The sequence below is a fragment of the Sabethes cyaneus genome, chromosome 1 (genome assembly GCF_943734655.1).
Source record: "Sabethes cyaneus chromosome 1, idSabCyanKW18_F2, whole genome shotgun sequence".
NCBI lineage: Eukaryota > Metazoa > Arthropoda > Insecta > Diptera > Culicidae > Sabethes > Sabethes cyaneus.
The window spans coordinates 50157711-50178744 of record NC_071353.1 but is presented as its reverse complement, the minus strand read 5'-3'; positions in this window follow the sequence as shown (position 1 = coordinate 50178744).

Below are 21034 nucleotides of genomic sequence, written 5' to 3'. Positions count from 1 at the left end.
GACTACGTCTTTGTTTACTATACTGGGTAGGGTAGCACTTTGTGAAAATGGAAATAGAAGTGTAACGTTTGAATGAAAGATTTCAAATGCTCATAACTTCTATACTACTGAACGAAACATAACTGTTAATATGCCGTTGGAAAGATAAAATGTCCAGCAATTTTATAGTAACACACTTATAATTATCTTTCATACACTTAATAGTGAAAATGTATGTTAAAACAAGGTCAAATTTCGTTAAAATGGAAGGCTAGCGGTAAGTACGAATGACAAGCGGGAGCAAACTGCAATGATAGCTGCTAGTATAAGCTTTTCGGTGCAAGATACAATGAATCGATGCCGATAATCTACGTGCCTGTTCCCATCAGGGGTGTGAAATTGTCAAAATTTGGCGGCCTAATATCCATGGATAGCGACAACTCTGAATCAATCAGTAAGTAGGTACCAGAACCAAAAGTACCAAAACCAATGGGTGGGGCATGGACAATGTATGTAGTTTGACACCCACACCACCCCTCTGGTTGCCATTCATGCCAAAAGGGAAAGACATCCGATATTTACGATCCTAAAAAGGGCCACCAACAAATTAATTGAAGGTTAAATAATTTTTTTCGTAATCTGCATTTCGTATTTATAATTGCAAATTAACTTTCTTGTAAAAATGTTTAGTTTATCGTAGCTAAAACGCTAATCGTGAAATTCAAAATCTCTAATTTGAATCGTTGGTTCTCAAATGAATTAGCGGTATATCGACAACAGCAGCCTATCTGTGTTTTTATAAAATATTTTAAAATAGTTTAGATAAATAATTTATTTTAACATCCAAACGAATTTTAAAGCACTTAGAGTAAATTATCTTTATATTTATGGCGCCTAGATATCACCCAAAGCTCAAATCGTACACAGCGAAGCCTCATGGTCGAAAGTACTGCTTCACCCGATTGAAGCCTAAGAATTTTGTGCGTCAGAAAGCCTCTTTGCGAATCTAGTTTTTACGAGAATCGAATTGAATTTCGCCAGTTTGCTCGTTCGTGTTAGAAGCCAACTGATTGAACTGTGGTGAGAATTTTCTTTTCTTGATACGAGGCGCGAGTGGGCAGATGTGGATGAGGATTAATTTACTGCCAGGGAGTCTGTTATTTCCTTCCGCGTGTCTGCAAATGAGCTGGTAATAGATTTCATTTGCATTTTTTTTTCATGCGGAAGCGGCATCAGGCAGTACGTTAGATAATTTGAATCTGTATCTGGCACAAATAAGACTATAGATGACTGACCCCCAAACTAATTCCCATCCACGGTCCAGAGCCGGCTGTCCATCAGTCAAGTGAGACTAACTCAATTTGAATGATTCTCTTTGGGTAGGGAATTAATTCTTTGTTTTTGCCGTACTTCTATTCCGACGTTGCGTTGGATAATTCAACGAAAGTGCTATTCAAGCATTCGAAGCATGACGTCGAAAAAAGAAGTGCTTTCAACGTTGTGTGTTGTATAATTATCGAAAAACTGCGTTGATTGCCTAGAATGTATAACGACGACATGGCCGGCGATTGTTTTCACGATATTAAGTGAAAGTTTCATCAAAAGTGTTGTCGCGATCCGACGAAGAAAGAATGATGTGTTATCTTTCCGATAATTATAGAACCTTTCGTACGAATCGCGTTCCGTTACGTCTTTATCGTGAATGAGATTTGAAAGGGCCGCTGTTTTCGGCTGTTGTTTTGAATATCTCAATTTTTAAATATAATTATGTGCCCCCTCAAATGGTAATACCTAGCGTGGTCATTTGACTAGAAGTTGAGTGCATGAAATCCATCATACACTGCTTTTGATATGATTTGATTTGATTTTGTTAATTTATTTGATTTATTTTATCATTGATTCGTCTGTAATTTGACTGATATTTACTCACTTTTTCTGACTGTTAATTAAAATAATAATTTTAGTTTTTTTTGCAGATATCGTTTTGTTGTATACGAAGTTAACTGCAGTTACGCTAAATTCAATAACCTACGTGCAGATCTCAAAACCCTAAGCTCTTTGCAGTTTTTCATTTAATAAAATATTGAACTTATACTGTAAATACCTAGTTTAACTCAGATACACGTAGGAATCATAGAACTCAGATAGTGTTTATATCTCGCTCGTCCCTGCCTCTGGATATCTTTTCTTTTAAATGGGCGTTTAGTGCGTTTCTCTGAGGATTTGCAATGCTTTGTGATAATTACTAGTTTATTGGGAGCTGTGCCTTCGAGCACAGATAAATTAAAATACGAAATCATGACTAAAATTCATGATAAGTCCTGTAATAGGCATGCTGTGCATCTGTAAATTATTGCATGCTGACCAACGCCTTTGGCAATCTTGATAAATTTTCGTCGTTAAAAACATGATGTTCTCTCTAACTGCACCTCTCTTTATGTGTCTTCTTCCTCTGTTCACCACGGTAGCGTTCTGTTGCTCGGTGCTGTTTGATACATGCTTTATGTGCATATGATACGTTAGTGCACGATAAGCCAAGCACGGGAAACTGGCTTGGAAAGCATCCATTTATGCAATCAAAATTAAACGATTCCACAAGGAGCCTCGATCTTGATGTGGACGACTTTTTCCGTAACTGCAGCCGTAGCTCACATTGTAAGTGATCGAGTTTTGATCCGGGTACAGTAGCATTCTTCCTGAGTGCACAGGAAGCCTGTAATTGATCGACCCTACAACATATACGGTTATGTAGAGCTCAGCTCTGCACGGGAAGGCTACAAATAACGAAGAGACGCACTTATTTCTTCACTTTCTTTATGCTTCCAATTTCGCGGCTTTCGGCCTCGTTGCTGGATGCCATGGAAAAAGGATGGCTTCATCGCACCGCAATAAATGAATCAGAAGTCGTTCGATGTAGAACTCGTCATGGAATGGTGTGGGTAATACGTTACAGGTAAGACTTAAATGAAGAAACATGTCAGAAATTGTACTAGCGTGGTTGTCACTGGATAACTGATTAAAATAGCAGCAAGTGTATTTTTAGAAACCATAATTTCTTGCCGAGGGGAGAAAGTTATTTCTATTTACTAGAACTTTGCTTGGCGTTGGCATGTTAATTATAGTTGTCTATATCTATTTCGAACTGAGGTAGAGTATAGAAATAAATATTCTAGTCCTAGGGAAGCAGTGAGAAAGAGAATGTAGTTTTTGTTTTCCAGTACACTTGTTGATGGACAAAAAACTTAGCAAAATATGATTGAATCCAATGGTTGTAATGGAATCTTGTTTTGATCTGTACGCGAAGCAAAGGCCCAAAATTCATTTCTAATCTGGACCACTAATTAGAAAATTAGTCCAATAAAAGGTGTTGGGTAACTTAGTGCAAATATTTCAGGGGGTAATAGAGGACCACACTTGACGAAAAAAATCCCTCTATACGCACATGGTCAAATCTCAATCGTTACAGAGCTATTAAACATTTTTAGTTTTTGGTTCTGTTTGTATTAAATTAGCTCTAAGTATGCTAGCTAGCTCGTTTCTGTTGTTTTTATTCGAAAACTGAGGAAATTTTATATTGAAAATGCTGTTAAACCTCCTACTTCATGGATTTTAGATACTTTTCAGAAGCAAAGAGCTTTGAAATAAGTGTTTTTCAAGGCGCTTTCATCAAATTTCTCCTAAAAAGGTGTGATAAAGTTGTTTGCTTTTATCTACCAATGAGACCAATGCTTTTATCTACCTACCTGGTTCGTTCTTTAAAGTGAAACACCTATTTCTGTTAGTTTTGTTATAATTTAATTTTAAACGCAACGTGTTGAGTATTAAATAAGTATCTGAAAACTGCACGAATTCATACATACATTACGCATAGCACACTAGATCACCGCGTGCGACGGACACGGGAAACGTATATGGAAAACAACAACGAAACAGGCTTCTTAGGACTCTTTAGGACGTTTCTGAAAACGATTGCAGCATTAAAATATTACTTCCGTAAGTACTTGCGAGCAGTCAACTTTGTTATTGTTTCGCTAATTGTGTAGTAACAACAGCCCAGCACGAGTATGGATGTAGATTTTCCGACCGTCGGCTGCCTCATGCAAGTTCGTTTTGTTACACAATGATTTTAATTCAGGGACTTTTACGACAATGCACCGTCGCTTCCGAGAAGATGCGTTACTTTCAACGAGGCTTCGATGAGAGCAGCAAGTGGTGTCATCACTTACTTACTTACTTTAGCAGCTGAGAGGCGGGGTGGCTCTTGCCGTATCAAGAATTCCTCTCCATTGTCCTCCATGGTTGTGGGCTGCTCGTCGCCAATTCGTTGCACGTCTCGACACAGGCAAGCCAACTTCAACCTGGTCGAGCCATCTAGCACGTTGGACCCCTCTATTCCTATTCCGGTCCACGGTAGTCTCCCAACTTTCGCCAGGTGAACGATAGGATTCTTTCCCAGCAGTGCCTGTAACTCGTGATTTATACGCCTCCACCACTCTCCGAATTCCGTTTGTACTCCGCCAAAAATAGTCCGCAACACCTTTCGTTCAAATTCGGCTGCATTCAGGTACTTTTTTTACACGGTTTGTTTTTTCGATTGTTAAGAACAGGGAAACTTAGGGACCATTCATCTATTTCTCAATATATTTGACAGAGGCCCGACATTCGTTACGTAGTTTGTAAATGGTACCTCAGTTCCACCGTTCTTGAATAATCGAAAAAAAAAAAACAAATAGTGTAAAAAAGACTCTTTCGTAAGCAAAGTTACCGTCTCAAGTCCGTAGAGGACTACCGGTCTGATTAGCGGTTTGTACATCGATTGGCGCTTTATGCGGCGGCGTATGCTCCTAGATCGAAGCGTCTTGCGGAGGGAAATAGGGTATATTTCCAGCTTGAATGCGTTGTTGGATCTCCTTACTCGTATTATTGTCGGCGGTGACCAGAGTTCCCAAATATACGAACTCATCAACCACTTCCAGTTCATCGCCGCCAATATTCACTGTCCGTGGGAGGCAAAAGTTGCTTTCTCTGGAGCCTCTACCATATATTTGGTTTTCGACGCATTGATTTGTAACCCTATTCTCCTAGCCTCCGTTTTTAGTCCAGCGTAGATTGCCTCCGACGTGCCTAGGTTTCTAGTATGGATTTCGAGGTTGTCTGCGAAGGCTAGGAGTTGGCTACTCTTGCTGAAGATCGTTCCTCTCGTTTCGATGCCCATTTGCCGGATCACACCTTCAATAGCGATATTGAATAACATACAGGACAGTCCATCCCCTTGCCGCAACCCTCTGCGCGTTTCGAGTGTCCCTGAAACGCGCACGTAGCGCATCACTCGCTCCAGAGTAGCTTTGATTAACCGCGGCAGTTTGTCTGGAAAATCGTACTCGTGCATTGTCTGCTGTTCTCGTTCAACTGTATCGTATGCGGCTCTGAAATCCACGAAAACTCCCGACATTTCTGGAGAATTTGTCGAAGAGTAACAAATTGATCCGTAGTAGCACGGGCTCCCATAAAGCTTGCCTGATACTGACCTACGAATTCTCTTGCTATTGGGGATAGACGACGCTACAAAATCTGGGAGAGCACCTTGTAGGCGGTGTATACCAACGTGATGCCGAGGTGATTACAGCAATCTAGCCAGTTGGCCTTTTTGTAGATGGGAAATCTTAGAATTTATCCAATGAAGTGCCGTTGCTAGCGGTTCTTGGCCATTTTTGTAGAGGTTTTCCCTGAGTTGGTCCTTTCCGGCGGCTCTATTATCCTTCAGTTGACGAATTTCTTGCCGGATTTCTTCGAGATCGGGAGCCGGCACACTGTTAGCGTTTGTAGGCACTCCGAGGTTAAGTTCTATTGTGTCTCCTGCTGCTATATCACCGTTGAGGTGCTCATCGAAATACTGCTTCCATCTGTCGACCACCTCGCGCTCGTTCAGGTACAGGTTTTACACACAAAGATGTATTCGAGAAACTATGTTGTAGCGTTATTGAAGAAATATTTAAGACTTTTAAAATGCTATCTTTCTCGATCGCACCAACGCAGTTTGATGCTTGCGCTGCTTCGGTCTTAAACACCATTATCCGAACTCTTAGTTACTTTCAAGTTGCATGTTGAACTTTCAAGCATGTTGAAATTTCAACATGCAGCCTGAAAGTTCAACGTGCAACTTGAAAGTAACCATGAGTTCGGATAATGGTGCCTTTGGAAGGCTAATAAGCTTTTGCACGGTTTCTCGAAAAAACACGGATTTTTTTGCACGTTTTCTCAAAATAACACGGTTTTTTGCACGGCACGCATCTCCCGTGTAAAAAAAGAATTCGGTGTACACTAGCGCCAGAAGCAAGCGGTTGTCAGTGCAAAACCAGCTATCTTCAATGATCCATTAACCGAACTTTAAAGTTGCCGTGAGTTCGCTAATATTATTAATATTTATAAAACAGTATTATTCAGCAGAAAATATTAAATATTAAACATTAATTTATTTTTACACTTACCACACCTACCCACCCTCGCAGTTTTGAACTCGAGCACTCCCCTTTTGGTAACCTAGATGCAAACCACTGCTCCGTTGTCGAAATATGCGATCTGCATCGATTTTACTCAAGTAGCTGGCAGGTAGCCATGTTTTCGATGTCAACATGTTAGTGTTAGCGTAAACGAGATATCAGATCGTCGCTACTCTTCACGCAAGTTAGCGCTTCGGCTGTCAGTCAGTAACAGTCAGGCTGCTATGACACCTGAGTCTGCAGTGAGGTTAGCTCCCGTCAATGCAAAGCAATTGAGATAAAGGCCCCAGTTAGCTGATTTTACTCGATGTGCTAATTTCTCATTTACAACCAGGGCTTGAAAAGGGATCGCAAGTTGAATGTGACTGCCGTGAATGCGAACTTTCCGCATTCAAACTCCGCTTTTTGAACGATCATTTGACTGTTTTTTGAATCCAGTCAATCTCCCGCTTGCGCTGCTGCCGTCTTACAATTCATGCGGCATCTCAGCAAAAGCAAACAGTCAATCTCCCGTTTTGCTTTGCGCTTTGAGAATATAAACTGCAAACTGACTGGAAGCATACGGTGACGTATTTTTTCGTTTCTCTTTTTGTCTCCAAATCGGCTGCTCACAGTAATAGTTTGTCACCCGGACGTCGGTCCGACGCAAGCAAAATATTCATTTGTATTGGACGGAGTCCGACCGACTTCTTCCATGCACTTGTAGTGGTTGTTTTTTTGTAGTATTGAATCATACGATTGTGCGGTTGCTTTTCGTTAGCGTGGTGATTGCCAATCATTTGACTGTTTTGCAGTCATTCGCTGCTCCAAACGGTAAAGGCAACTTGATCGAAACAAAAATGTCAACAAATTTTAGAGCGCGGTCGTTCTGCTGCGTGCGATCGGCGTTTGACTGAGCAAACTGCCAGTTGTGTTATGCATAGCGTTCGTATTCCACCTCTAAACGGACGGTGTGAACTTGAATGCGCGTTGGTGTGACTGCGGTAGAAAAAAAGGATCGGTCGAAGCCCTGTTTACAACAGCCCCGAAACGAACTTCCAAACGTGAAATCTCTGGTATCTATAGCTGTTGCAATATTGGTGTTATTGAAAAACAAAAATTCTCGTCTATCCTTTTGAAAAGATGAGATTGAGACCTAAGCAACATTGAGAGGCTCTCTGTGGTGTCCCTCTCTCCTTATATTATGACGTCATAAATGCTTTTCAACGAAAATTTTCTAAACGGTTCATGAAAAACTGATGTTTTAAAGTACATCTGCATTGCCGTGACAAGCGAAAGAGAAGAAGCACAGATTGAATCTCTCATTGTTACTTAGGTACTTTTGAAAAGTTACGCGAGAATTTTGTGTTATTCGTTATGTTCGTATATTCGTATGTTATTAAGTATATTCGTTTTATAAATATTTAGTACCAATGAAAATATCACCACAAAAGTAAAAAATAGGTCATAACCCATTCTAATCGATATTTTTTCATTCATTTCAGGTATAACTACGATGAAATCCCTTGTATTTTTATGAAAGCGTTAGCCGTAAGTATATGATATAATATATTGCGCTACTTATACACATTTTGTATTATCTCACTTACGAAAAACATTGAATATCAAACGATTAATTCGAAAATTCTACCATCAAAGCGAAAAGCAGTTTAATCAGTGCATAAAAATCAAAGCAAATCCTAGGTGCGACATTCCGTTATCCAAACTTGACCTTCTGTTTTTTTACGACAGACTTCACAACCAGCTGTTACAGTGCAGGACAATTGCAGGGTCAGTTGCTACGATCCTATTAACTCTAACAGGCTCTCTCAGTCGAGATTCGAACATACGACGACTGGCTTATTAGGCCAGCGTCATACCTTGAAGCTAACTGGGAGGCATAATCACTGCATAATTAGTTCGTTAAACCAACACATTCACGGAATGTTATTGTTATGAACCGCCCAGTTAGTTTCGAGATGTGATGCTGGTCTAAAGCCAGTCGTCGTATGTTCGTATCTCGGCTGGGCGGTGCTGGTAGAGTCAGTAGGATCGTGACCAGCTCTGTAATTGTCCTGTACTCTAATAATCGGTTGCGAAGTCTGTCGATAAAGATGTGCCTAGTCTGAAAGACGTGTATAACCCAAGGCTTTGATTTTTACGGAGTGTTATTTATGATGTACGCCCACGATACAATTGCTTCACGGAAAAATATTTAGCAGAACTCAACAATTTAACAGATCAACACAAAACATTCAAGAAATAAAAATAAACATGTTAGTTAAGGTTTATAATTTTTATTTTACTGCATTTTGATTCCAAAACCAGATTACCGTATTTACCACTGATAAGCTTTTGTAAAACGTCAGGACCCAGCTTTCCGGTGTTTGCATGCTTGTTTTCTACATCTCCAGATCACAATTTCAGGAGTTTTATGTTTCTATGTAAATAAAGTCCCAGTATTTATCAATCGATGACAATTCTTGAGTATTTGGAGAAGGCTTGTTATTTTCTCACTTTTTGTGCACAAAGTGTACCTTTCGTTTAATCACATTCAGTTGGAAACTGCTGCAATAGTTGTGAAATCCATCCACACAAAAAGAAATATTTAAAAACTCTAAGAGAAGAACTTATCCCATACTAACACTTTTCTAATTGTGTTCTTTAAATGTGAAACTATCGAGTTTGTACTTGGCGTCTGCTACAGATTGCAGTAGAGATAAAAGCAAAACCCCATTGGCGGAACTAGGGGGAGGGCTAAAAGATTTAGCCCCCCCTAGAAAAATTGACTAAGTTTTTTAATTTTTGAAAAACCAAAAGTTAGAAGTTTGCATGACTGTTATAAGATTCCAGGCATTAATGTGCATTAAATTTTAAAATGCCGACGAAATAAAACGGTTGAAAAAAATTCCGGGGGCTATACTGCCTATAATCGCATATGAGTCCCATCTGCAATATCATCGCGTTGAAAAACAGCGTTTGATGGTATTTTTCTTGGTTTGGTTATTTCACCTGTTGAGCGCAGTTTATTCCTATTTTTTCGACATTCGACATACATTATATTGAAATAGACCTTTAATATAACTTCTTTATCAAAACATTGCATTTTTTGTGAAAATTGCAATTAAAAATAAGGTAGAGACTGATATGCGATTACTTAGGCCATCGAGTAGCTAAATAATCGCATATCAGTCTCAGCTCTTCTCAGTCACAACCGTTTTTTGACGGATGTAGTTATGCTACTAATAGCATTTTTTCTCAGCTTTCCAATGGTGGTCTTAAAATGAAAATCGGTTGAGGTACTCATGGTGAAAACAGCGATTTTAGTCATAAAATCCAATAAAGTGACCAAATTCAAAAAATTAATTTTTACTTCGGGAATTTCAATCTGTTCTTCTTCTTTACAGAACTATGCCATTTGTTAGTTGTTTCATTGCAGATTTAGGAAACATTTCATGATATATATTTCAATATTTTACTAAAAATTTAACTTATTTTTTAAACCATCAAACCCCTTCGCGAACGAGGGGTCCACTGTTTCGGGGTATTAATAATTCTCATATTTTAACCATTTCCAACCAATCAAGTATAAGAGTTCCAATATTTGAAGACCTCACGTGTCATTAGTGGCCCCGTTTCAAGGAAAATTACTCAATTAATTTTCGTATGGAATTTCTTTGAAACAATCCTGTATTAATTAATTAACTGATGATTTTTAATAATTAAAAAGCGTAAAAACAACAACAAATATTGTTTATATGGATTGAAGTAAAATATATGGCCATAACCTGGAAAAACATTTGGTGGGACTGATATGTGATTTTTTTTAAGATGGGACAATTTGTCGTCATATTTTTGTCAGACTTTTTGAAATAAAAACAGCTTTTTAGTATTCTTAATGGGTAGTAAAGCAAGAAAAAGAGAGAATCTGATATTTAACTCAAAAACGATGAAAATGCATATGGGACTGATATGCGATTATAGGCAGTATAGCCCCCCTAGAAATGAGCGCTAGTTCCGCCAATGCAAAACCCGTGTCAAGAAATAGTAGTACGGAAATCGAATGTTGCCATATCCATCCATATGAAATGCATCGATGTACTCAAAGTGTTAACATTTTGTTACTTCTAGAAAAACACAGTCAAATTAGGGAATTTCCAAAACAGGGATGAATCCTCCTTAGAGAATCGGAATATTATTTGCACTTTGCTCAGTTTTGAATACGATGCGTTCTTCTCCGTTTTGATTTGGCTTTGCTCTCTCTATCTCTCTAACTACTAACAGGTTGCTCATACAGTTTGTGCAAAGAGAGAGATAGAGAGAGAGCAAAGCCAAATCAAAACGGAGAAGAACGCATCGTATTCAAAACTGAGCAAAGTGCAAATAGGGTAATTTGCCAATTGTTGCACACCTAAGGCAGGAACGTTCAGTTTATCTTATCTCTCGGGGAAACTATTTCGTTACTAAAATAGAAATTTGTCCTATAAACAAAATGACCTTTCACTAAAACATTTGGTATGTTTTCATAGCCTGGAATATTGCACATATTATGCAATTTGAGGTTTTGTTCAACATCATATAGATCCATTTTTTGCCCACTTGATTAATGTCCTTTGCCTAACATTGTACACCTTCAATCCAATTGTTGCACGGCAAAAAAATATGGAATTAGGAGAAATACTAAGTACAGAAAACTGACACATGAAGAAGAACTCCTTAAAAACAGATTTACCAATTATAAGTACCGTACCGTTACCATTTTGTCACGTATTTGAACGTAGGGTAAGGAACGAGTTAAGCAGTGTCACCTATTTTAATCAGTTGAACATAAATGAGCCGAAAATGCACTTTTTTATTCATATTTTCAAAATCTTTTGATAGGATCATCTTCACAAATCATTTAACCATACATTTGATTCACACAAACACAATTTATTGGGTTTCCGACAAGAAATATGATGAATTAAAAATTGTTGTCCAAAAACGTACATTTTTCAGCTGCTGCAGGCAATCGCCACCTTGCTATTAACGAATCCATCACATTTTTCAGCACTGATTACAACCACTCTAAAAGTCAAGCACTCAATTGTCACATACCATATTATTCACTACCTTTTTTTCTATTATCTAAGGCTTTGTCACTAGCCGAAAGTTTTATTATTTTATAACAAAACTGAAAACAAATTCTGAATTGACGGTACCTGTTCGCCAGTAGCAGCAGCTGCAGCAAAACTGATAAACTATCGTGTTGCCAAGACACTGTTTCGGTTCTGGAAATAAGAATTTTAAGTTTGAAATTAACTGAAAACGTGGTTCAATACTTTCAAGAGAAATGTATGTTCATAATTAAGTTTTCTTTATTAAAAACAACACAAAATACAGCTTTTTCAATAATTTTCGAAAATTTTCTCAGTGATTTAATAAAGCAACGATGTGTTTAAATGTTATTTGCTTTGACAACACTGTTCTGAGTCGGATCGTTTGTACTGCTATATGTTTACCTCTTTTGTTCTCCCTCCATCCTTATGAACAGCGAGTGAGACGTCAAACTCGCAGTTCCCCATAAGAACACCAGAGAATAAAAGAGACGACGAATACCGTTTGCCGAACGGTGCGGTGAGTGTATGCCCCGATAAACAATTGCCGATACGCTATGCCGATTACGCATCAGATGCCGATTAGTAGGTCGCGGATAGGAACGCGAACTTACTGAATAGGGGGAAAAGTTCGAGGGATTTTTTAAGGGGACGTAAAAAAATTCAGATTTCAGGATTGCTTAAAAAAGCGCCTTGCGGGTGAAAATGGGTTCGGTCTGTTCAAAATTAGTTCCGCCGCTCCAACTTTTAAAGCGAAAATGCAAAAGTTTAGCTCAACAATAGTGTCTTCCAATGATAACAGCTTGAAGAACTAAAGATAGCAAGAAGATTGGTATGCTGATATCCCCCACTTAGTCAACCCATCGCTTGTAATAAGGTAAAACAATCAGTGACCCGCTTAGACTGCTTAAAACTAGTTCTGTACCCTAATTCAACCTTCACCGTACAATGGTTTACAAGAACAGGTAAAAATTATTGCATTGAATTAATATATGTATTAATTAAAATTGTTTAATATAATTTTGTTTTCCGGTATCTTTCCTTTTTCAAATTTAAATGCAGTATACGTTTTTGGCTGGGATTTGGTTTTTCAAATGCAAAGTTTTTCGATTTTTTACATTCGAGCGTATAAGAAAAACCTCGACTTTTAAGTTCTTTTAGCCACAACATAACTTTTTTCTCTGTTTAATAGAAGCTGAAGCATTGTTCTGCGTTATTATGTTAATTTCTCAAGAATTTCTCATAATAAACTTCCGCACACATTGTTCCGTTAATCGACTGTGGATTACGGATACGAACATTATTTTCTATTCACGAAAATTGTTACACGCTGGTAATATCATTAGGCTTTTGCTGATTTAGTCTCCAGAGAAATCGAAAATTATTGGTATTGTTTTAATCCAACATCCAAATAGTGGTAAATTTTCAATAAGAGTTAGATCAAGTAAGAATGGTACAGTAGGGCCATGCTTAGCGGCATTTGCGGATGGTGTGCAAGAAATGGACAAAATCCTAATTTTTTTCCAATTATTAACCACTATGCATTAGAACACAAAAATAGTAACATTTAGTTATTTAATTAATCAAACATTATGAATGTGGGTATTTTGAAAGGCATACGAAGTAATATGGGGTAAATTTGCTTTTTGTTGAGATCTATAAGCTTAAATTTGATGAGTGATTTCTTAATTCACACTGTAAGCATTCGACGTATTTTGGCTCTACTAAGAGTTCCCAGCTAGCACCAACTCGTATATCAATGTACGAAAACTATCGTAAATATCTCCTAACAAACTCGAAATTGTAACTAAAGCTGGATAAAGTGGGATCAAGTTGATTTTCTGTCGTATATAATGATAATGACTGACATACATACGATTTTCAGCACAAAATCGTAGAATAGTACGGAGCGACTCGCGCTTAATCGGATATTATCGTATATAAATACTTATATTTTCGTAACGCTCAAAATTATTCGTAATCACGTATATCGCTTCCAAAATAGTACGGATATGCCAATTTTGCGCATAAAATACGATTTATTTAGCATGTATATCTGTACGTAATGCTGATTTTTACCTTTTTTATACATATGAAAATGCTAGCTGGGTTGGATTTTATGAGGTAATTTTACTATTCCAAATATTTGTTTGCTAACAATCATGTTTACACATATTTGAAGGTAATTAAATATATTTGTGTTTTGATTGTTTGGAGTGCTGCGATAATATAGATATTCTCAGATATTATTCAAAAACCGAGAAGTGGTCAACAATTGGGTGGTGAGCAACAATTGGCAAACTACCCTAATATTCCGATTTTCTAAGGAGGAATCATCACTGATTTGGAAAATTCCCTAATTTGACTGTGTTTTTCCACCACGTCCTTTGATTAATGTAATGAAGCCGATTTCTTTTGAAGTTTCTTGATAAAATAGCACAGTTCGAACTTTTTAATATATTTGTAATTTGCAAGTCTAAACAGGCATAATCTATGCCCGTGTCTAAAGTTTTATGCAATTCCGCGATCCTTGTACAACAAAATTGAAAAATTCCCAATGGACATGATAAATGCCTGCCCAGTAACATGCATAAATAAGTTTTAACTATTACAATTTCGCTGTGCAGCTATCCTGAAATGGATTTACTAAAATGTTATTGACACTCAACGGTTCATTCGAGGCCAATGTATTCTGGCGTCGTTAAATTGAACATCGGTTTGAGGAATGTTTTCATCAGTTTATGAGAAAGCTGATGATTTTCTTAGCAATGGAGTAACCGATAGGAGTGTTCTCGGTTTCATTCGAGGGGTATAAAAGCGTCCTGGGCAGGCAATTTAATCGAAAGTACGAGCTATTTTTTTTCTTACCTAGCACTAGCTTCTAAACCATTTTAAGAAAGTATCTCCATTTTCTCAATATTCATTTATGAGATTGATGCAGATAAATCTACGGTGATCTGTTCTTTTGTTCGCTATTGAATGTTACGATTATTGAACTCAACATGATTTTAAGTTCTGTAACCTGTCCTGAACTAAACGAAGTGTATGTTCTAGTTTGCTCTTCAAAACATCGGTATTATTAGACAACGCTCAAGGCTGAAATTTATTGTTGGTCATTCACGCAAAGAATGGCATTGGAGTTCTCATTGAATAACTAACCATTTTGATTCTTTTTGAGATCCGTAGTTTTACTTTGCTAATCTTTCAAGGCAGGTGATTAAAGTAGACGAATTAGAAATAGGAAACAGTACACGCATTTTACGTCTCTCGGTATCTTTTGTCTGCTTTGTGTAGATCTTTCATTAAAATACTGATCGTTCTGAGTCGATATGCAAGTTTTCCAAATTGCCAAAACGAGTTGATCCTCTAAGTGTTCATTCTTCCTTTCAGTAGAGTTTTGTGCGCAATCATTAGTTGCACCATTAGTCGGAATCTCGTTATCGAAATCAGGTGTTAACGATGCCGAAAACAATGCGTGAATTGGCAAGTAGATAAACATTCCAGTCAAGATGCTCTCGGAACTATCTATGTATCGTCCAGACGCTTTGAATAATATTATAATAGTCGACCTCGGCGTTTGGATTTTCTCTTCTTTACCAGTTCAAACCATGAATATTGGCCTTCGTCACATGGGTCTATGGTGGGCAAGTAAGCAAAATAACAATGCTTTGCAGATCGTTCAGAAATAATCGACAGACTTAAGTCAATACCCTTACGAGAAAAAACTTCATGGTTTAAATGCAAATGTTTGTGAAACAATTGAAGAACCACGCTAGCGAATGGTTTTATTGATGGGTAAATATTTTTCTTCTAATTAAGAATTACTTTTCGAATGTGCTGTTCACTCTTGGCGGATGATGGGCAAAAGAAGAGTCGTGTTAATCCGTTAAATTTACTCGCAGTGGTGATTTTTGCAACTCTTGGAACTATGCGACGTTATTGTGTGCCGGTTTGTGGTAAATGTTTGCCTGCTAAGGTCATGATGCAATTTACATTATATGTGTCACAAGCCGCCGTCGCCATATGTCTATTGAAAATAATATATTTGTTTATTGTTTTTTTATACAACATTTTTTTAGTGTGAAATGCAGTATGAAATAATTTCTCTACGTGTTATTTGACAAATTGTGCAGTTTTGTCAGTTTATATATTGTTTCACAAATAGAGAAAACGGAACATCAGAACAAGAAACCCAGAGGACAAGATAATTTTATCTGACGTGGTTATCGACTGTATTCAATAATTCTTTAGACTTGGGTTTTATAGCCGATAAAACCCAAGTCTAAAGGATAATTTTATCTACCACTACTGGGATACGCTGGGTTATTTCATCGGCAAATCTATCAAAGAACGATATAGATGTTAACTTATTTTACGAATCGATTTTCGTCAAGACAACAAACAAACAACAAAGACAAGGTCAAAAAACAAATATGAAACTCTACTAGCAGAGCATGGCATGAACAAGTGCACAAATTCCTAGTTGATACCAGCAATATGAAATTTGGGGTTTATTTTAATGCTCTTAAACGAAAGTCAAATGACCTCAAAGGATTGTTACCATCCTGGTCTCGTCCTGGCAGCTATTGAAGATGGGACAGAAACATTAGTCCAACATTTACCTAAGAAAACCATAGACATCTCTACGTGCCCTCCTAAATGACGCGGGAGTTAGGAAAAACTACACTAAGAATAAAGCATGATTTAAAGTACGAAAACGAGTGTTTATTTTACGGGTCATTCCATGTCATGTGTCCGAGGGCCATGTAATCGACCTTCTCGGATTTGAACCAAATTTTGTTAGATTATTCATTTCAGGGTAGCAAGAAAAAATCCTAAGTTTGGTGCCGATTGGACGTTCGATTAATGGGAGCACCTCCATTTTTAAAGAAAAGACACCTTTTCGTCAAAATTTTTATATTCTTTTGCTTGTAACTCTGGAAACACTAGGTTTAGAAAGACAATTTTATCATGTTTCCAAAGAAAATTACTCAAGAATTCGAAAAAATATTATTTTTAGGGGTAGTACTACACTGCTGCCAAATATTTTTAAATTCGTTTTAAAAACTAAATTTGCATTTTTCTCTCAATGAGTACAATTTGATTTCAAAAATTCCAACTCCATCGTATTTTTTTTACATAAGAATCACTCAAAACCACGAGGTGTTCTTTGCTGATCCAGATTTATAGCGATTTGCAGAAAGAAACCAGCGATAATCAATAGTAAAATTACATTGCAAAAGAAAATAAGAGGATTTGACGAAAACGTGTCTTTTTTTAAAATGGAGGTGCTCCCATTAATCGAGGGAACGTCCAATCGGCACCAAACTTAGGGTTTTTTTTCTTACTGACCTGAAACGAACAATCTGTCAAAATTTGGTTCAAATCGGAGAAGGTCGATTACAGGTTTGGACACTTGACGTGGAATGGCCCTTGTGTATTGTTTCGTTGTTTTCTACTACGAAGTCGTCCTGATTGTTTCGTACATATAAATAAAGTTATATTCGTACGAATTATTTGAATTATTGTATATTAAAAAATGCTTCGTCCATTATACGAATGTACGAAAAAAAGCTCACGACAAAAATAGTGTGATATCGACACCTGTCGGAAAATAGTGAAAATTCTTCTTTCTCCGAAAAACAACTGACAGGATCGGGAATGTAAGTTTAGTTCGTTTTTCATATTACCGTAAGAACAGCCGACGACGCCACAAACCACAGAACCACGATTACTGTATACCAAGCAGGTCATGATTACACAAGCCTATTTGCTCGTACGCACAATCTTCACAGCCCGTTCTCATCGATAACGATGCCAGGCAACAACCGTCAAATGGATCAAATGGATTTTGATACAAGATATGCTACGAATGTGCTCTCGTACAAAATTCGAACCATTTGTAATAACAACTTTTGCGGTAGACAATAAGCCTACGAATGTTTTTAAATGGTATGAAATTATTTTTATCAGCTACGAATACAGTCTTAATAATATTTTTCCTAAAAAATACGAAATTATTAACTCGGTGAGTAAGTAAGGGAAACCCTAGAATACATCTGGTAGATAGTTGTTATGGGCTTAAAACAATTTCCGAAAAAATTGTTTATTATTTTTTGAAGTACTAATGGTATAAAGATTTATGTAACAGACAGACTATTCAATGATTTTAAGATTTAAAGATTTTTGATAAAGATTATTGAAGATTTTGAAAAAAGCCTTGGGTTTAAACGTCTTTCCAAGACGTGACCCTTCTTTATCGACATACTTCGCGGCCGGTTGCGCAACAGTCTTATTAACTCTATCTAGCAGCATCACGCATCAAAAAGCGAAGGAGAGGAGAAAAAAAGAGCTTGGAAATACTATCCAAACATCGCCACAAGGGAGAATTTGGCCAAGTAACGACGAGCGCGGAATGAGCGGAGCACGATCCTGAGGAGGAAAAAGCGCTAGAAGGAGGCCAGAGATCGTGTAGAGCTGGAACAACTATTCCGGGCTAATGACACGCGCAAGTTCTACGAGAAGGTTAATCAACCTCGTAAGGACTACATATCGAAACCAGACATGTGTTGGGACGAGGGAGGAAATCTAATCACAAACGAGCGCGAGGTGGTCGGCAGATGGAAACATATTCAGCGATATAACAGAAGCAAACGCAAAAGAAGTTAACCTGGGAGTGCTTACAAACGGTAATAGCGTGCTGGCTTCCGATCTCAAAGAGAGCCGGCGAGAAATCGGTTTGCTGAAGAATAACGGAGCCGCCGGAAAGGACCGACTCCTGGTAGAACACTGCAAAAATGGTCAGGAACCGCTGGCAACGGAACTTTAATGAATAATTTCAAAGATTAGGGAGGAAGAAATCTACCGGAGGAGTGGATAGAAGGTCTACAAGAAGGGGAATCGGCGAAATTGTTGTAATTACTGCGGCATTATGCTGGTCAACGCTGTTTACAAGATGCTCTTCCAAATTTGGTTACGTCGTTGATCCCCAATACCAAGAGAATTCGTAGGGCAGTATCAGACGCGCTTTATGGGAGCCCGTGCTACTACCGGGTCAAATTTTTACTATTCGATAAATCCTCCAGAAATATCGGGACTACAACGTGCCCACGCATCATATTTTCGTGTATGTCAGGGCAGCATATGATACAGTCGAGTGTGAACAGCTATGGCAGATAATGCACAAGTTCGGTTTTTAGGACAGACCGACGTGGCTGATCAAAGTTACTCTTGAGTGAGTGATGTGCTACGTGCGTGTTTCTGTGGCATTCTTGAGTCCGCAATGGGTTGCGGCGAGAGGATGAACTGTCGTGTATGTTATTCAATATCGCTATTGAAGGTGTGATCCGGTGAGCGGACTTAAAAACGAGAGGAACGATCTTCAGCAAGAGTAGCCGACTCTTACCCTTCATAGACGACCTTGACATCATTACTAGAAACTTTCGGATGGCGGAGAATACCTACACCAGACTAAAAACGAAGTCTAGGAGGATAGGGTTACAAATCAATGCAATGCATCGAAAACCAAATATATGGTAGGAAGAGGCTCCACAGAAAGCAACGTGTGCTTCCCACGGACAGTGACTGTCAGTAGTCAGTAGGCGATGAACTGGAAGTGCCTCATGAGTTTGTATATATAAGATCTCTGGTCACCGCCGACAATAATACGAGTAAGGAAATTCAACGATGCAGTCAAGCTGGAAGTCGAACGTATACTTTTCCCTCCACAAGACGCTTCGATCGAGAAGCATACGCCGTCGCACAAAGCTAACGATGTACAAAATGCTAATTAGACCAGCAATCCTCTACGGAGTTGAGACATTAACTTATGGAAGCCATAAGTGCACTTGCCGTATTTGAAAGAAAAGTGTTGCGGACTAGTTTTGGCGGAGTACAAACGGAAAACGGAGAGTGGTGTAGGCGTAAGAACTACGTGTTACAGACACTACTTGGAGATATTCCCATCGTATATCTGGTGAAAGTTGGGCGACTACGGTGGGCCAGCCACGTCCCAAGGACGTCCGAGAACTGTACAGTGAAATCCGTTCTCTTCCAGAACCCCACCGGCACCAGGAATAAAAGGGCCCAACGTGCTGATGACTCGATCAGGTTGAAACCGACTTGCGTGTGTCGAAACGTTCAATGAATTGGCGATGAGTAGCCCAGGACCGAGTACAATGGAGAGAAATTCTTCAAACGGCAAGAGCCACCCCGGCTCTCGGCTGGTAAGGTGAGTAAGTAAATATATAGCAAAATCTTTGTTGTGTTCAAAATCGTGGAATAATTTGTTATATTTTATGGGGGGTAAAGTCGAAATTTCACTGAATAATTTGGATAAGTCTGCGTTATCCACTGTTTAGCTCTCGCAGCCTGACGTACAAACTTACTCTCCACTCCGATGAAACGGTATTTTGAAAAAGCTAGGTATTCTTCATTGCGCTAGCAAGTGGGTTAATTATTCGTTCGAAATTAAGATCCGTCAGAAAACAGAATAAGAGTGTTTAACTGCCATCAAATAAAATGGGCTGCTAATCTGGTATCAATGATTGAGACTAAACTGGAGTACGTTGACTTTGTATCTCTGACGATGCAATTGAGATACTTTTTGTCAACAACGCTGCTTTCAGTTCGCCGCTATCAACGGGTGATCCAGTTTTCTCCATCTGGAATTTAAGTCCGTGCCAGAATTGCCAGGCGTGGTGAGCGGCGCTAGGTCAGCCTCCGTCTTCTTCCAAAACGTGTGACATAGTAATCGGAAGACACGTTCGAACGCGAAGCTTTTACGGATATTTTCAATCCGACTTTTTAAGCCGAACTATCTCCGGTGGAGTCCAAACTAAGATCGAGGAGTAACATTGAACTGGACAGCTTTGCAGTCCAATAACGATAATGAATCTAAACACCTAAAGAAGGTGGAGATACGTAAGATGTAGAATGCAAGAATTGAAATCAACAGGCGATGCCTCGGGCAAGTAACCAATCTTCGCTGAACGTTGTGTAAATTTGTGATATGTTGACGCATGAACGCCACACCACGTAAATAGTAGAATGGAAGATTTGGGAAATCAAGCGAGTACTTTTGTTTGAAATGTAATAACGCACATGTACTTACATCGACTTGGCTATTTATCACTATTTTATTAGTTTATTAGGCTTTGTGGTACTTAAATCATGTGGTTTTTACAATTTCTTTTGTATGTTTTGTTTGTTGTTATGATTGAACAAACGGAAAATAATTATTGATAGAGAGATTTGAGGAAGATTAATTGTACGTTTCCATTTTCAACACTGGCCCGCATTTATGTAGCATAATATGTAGCAGTTCAAACAATCATTTTGGCACTTTAAGTGTATGCTAGGTAATGAGAGATGCTTGTTACAACCCAAATATAACGATGGAATTACTGTGCAAGCCCTATTGTAACTTCTGCTTTCTTTTCACATTAGCTATTTTAGTACACTAAAAGCCTAGCAATCGCG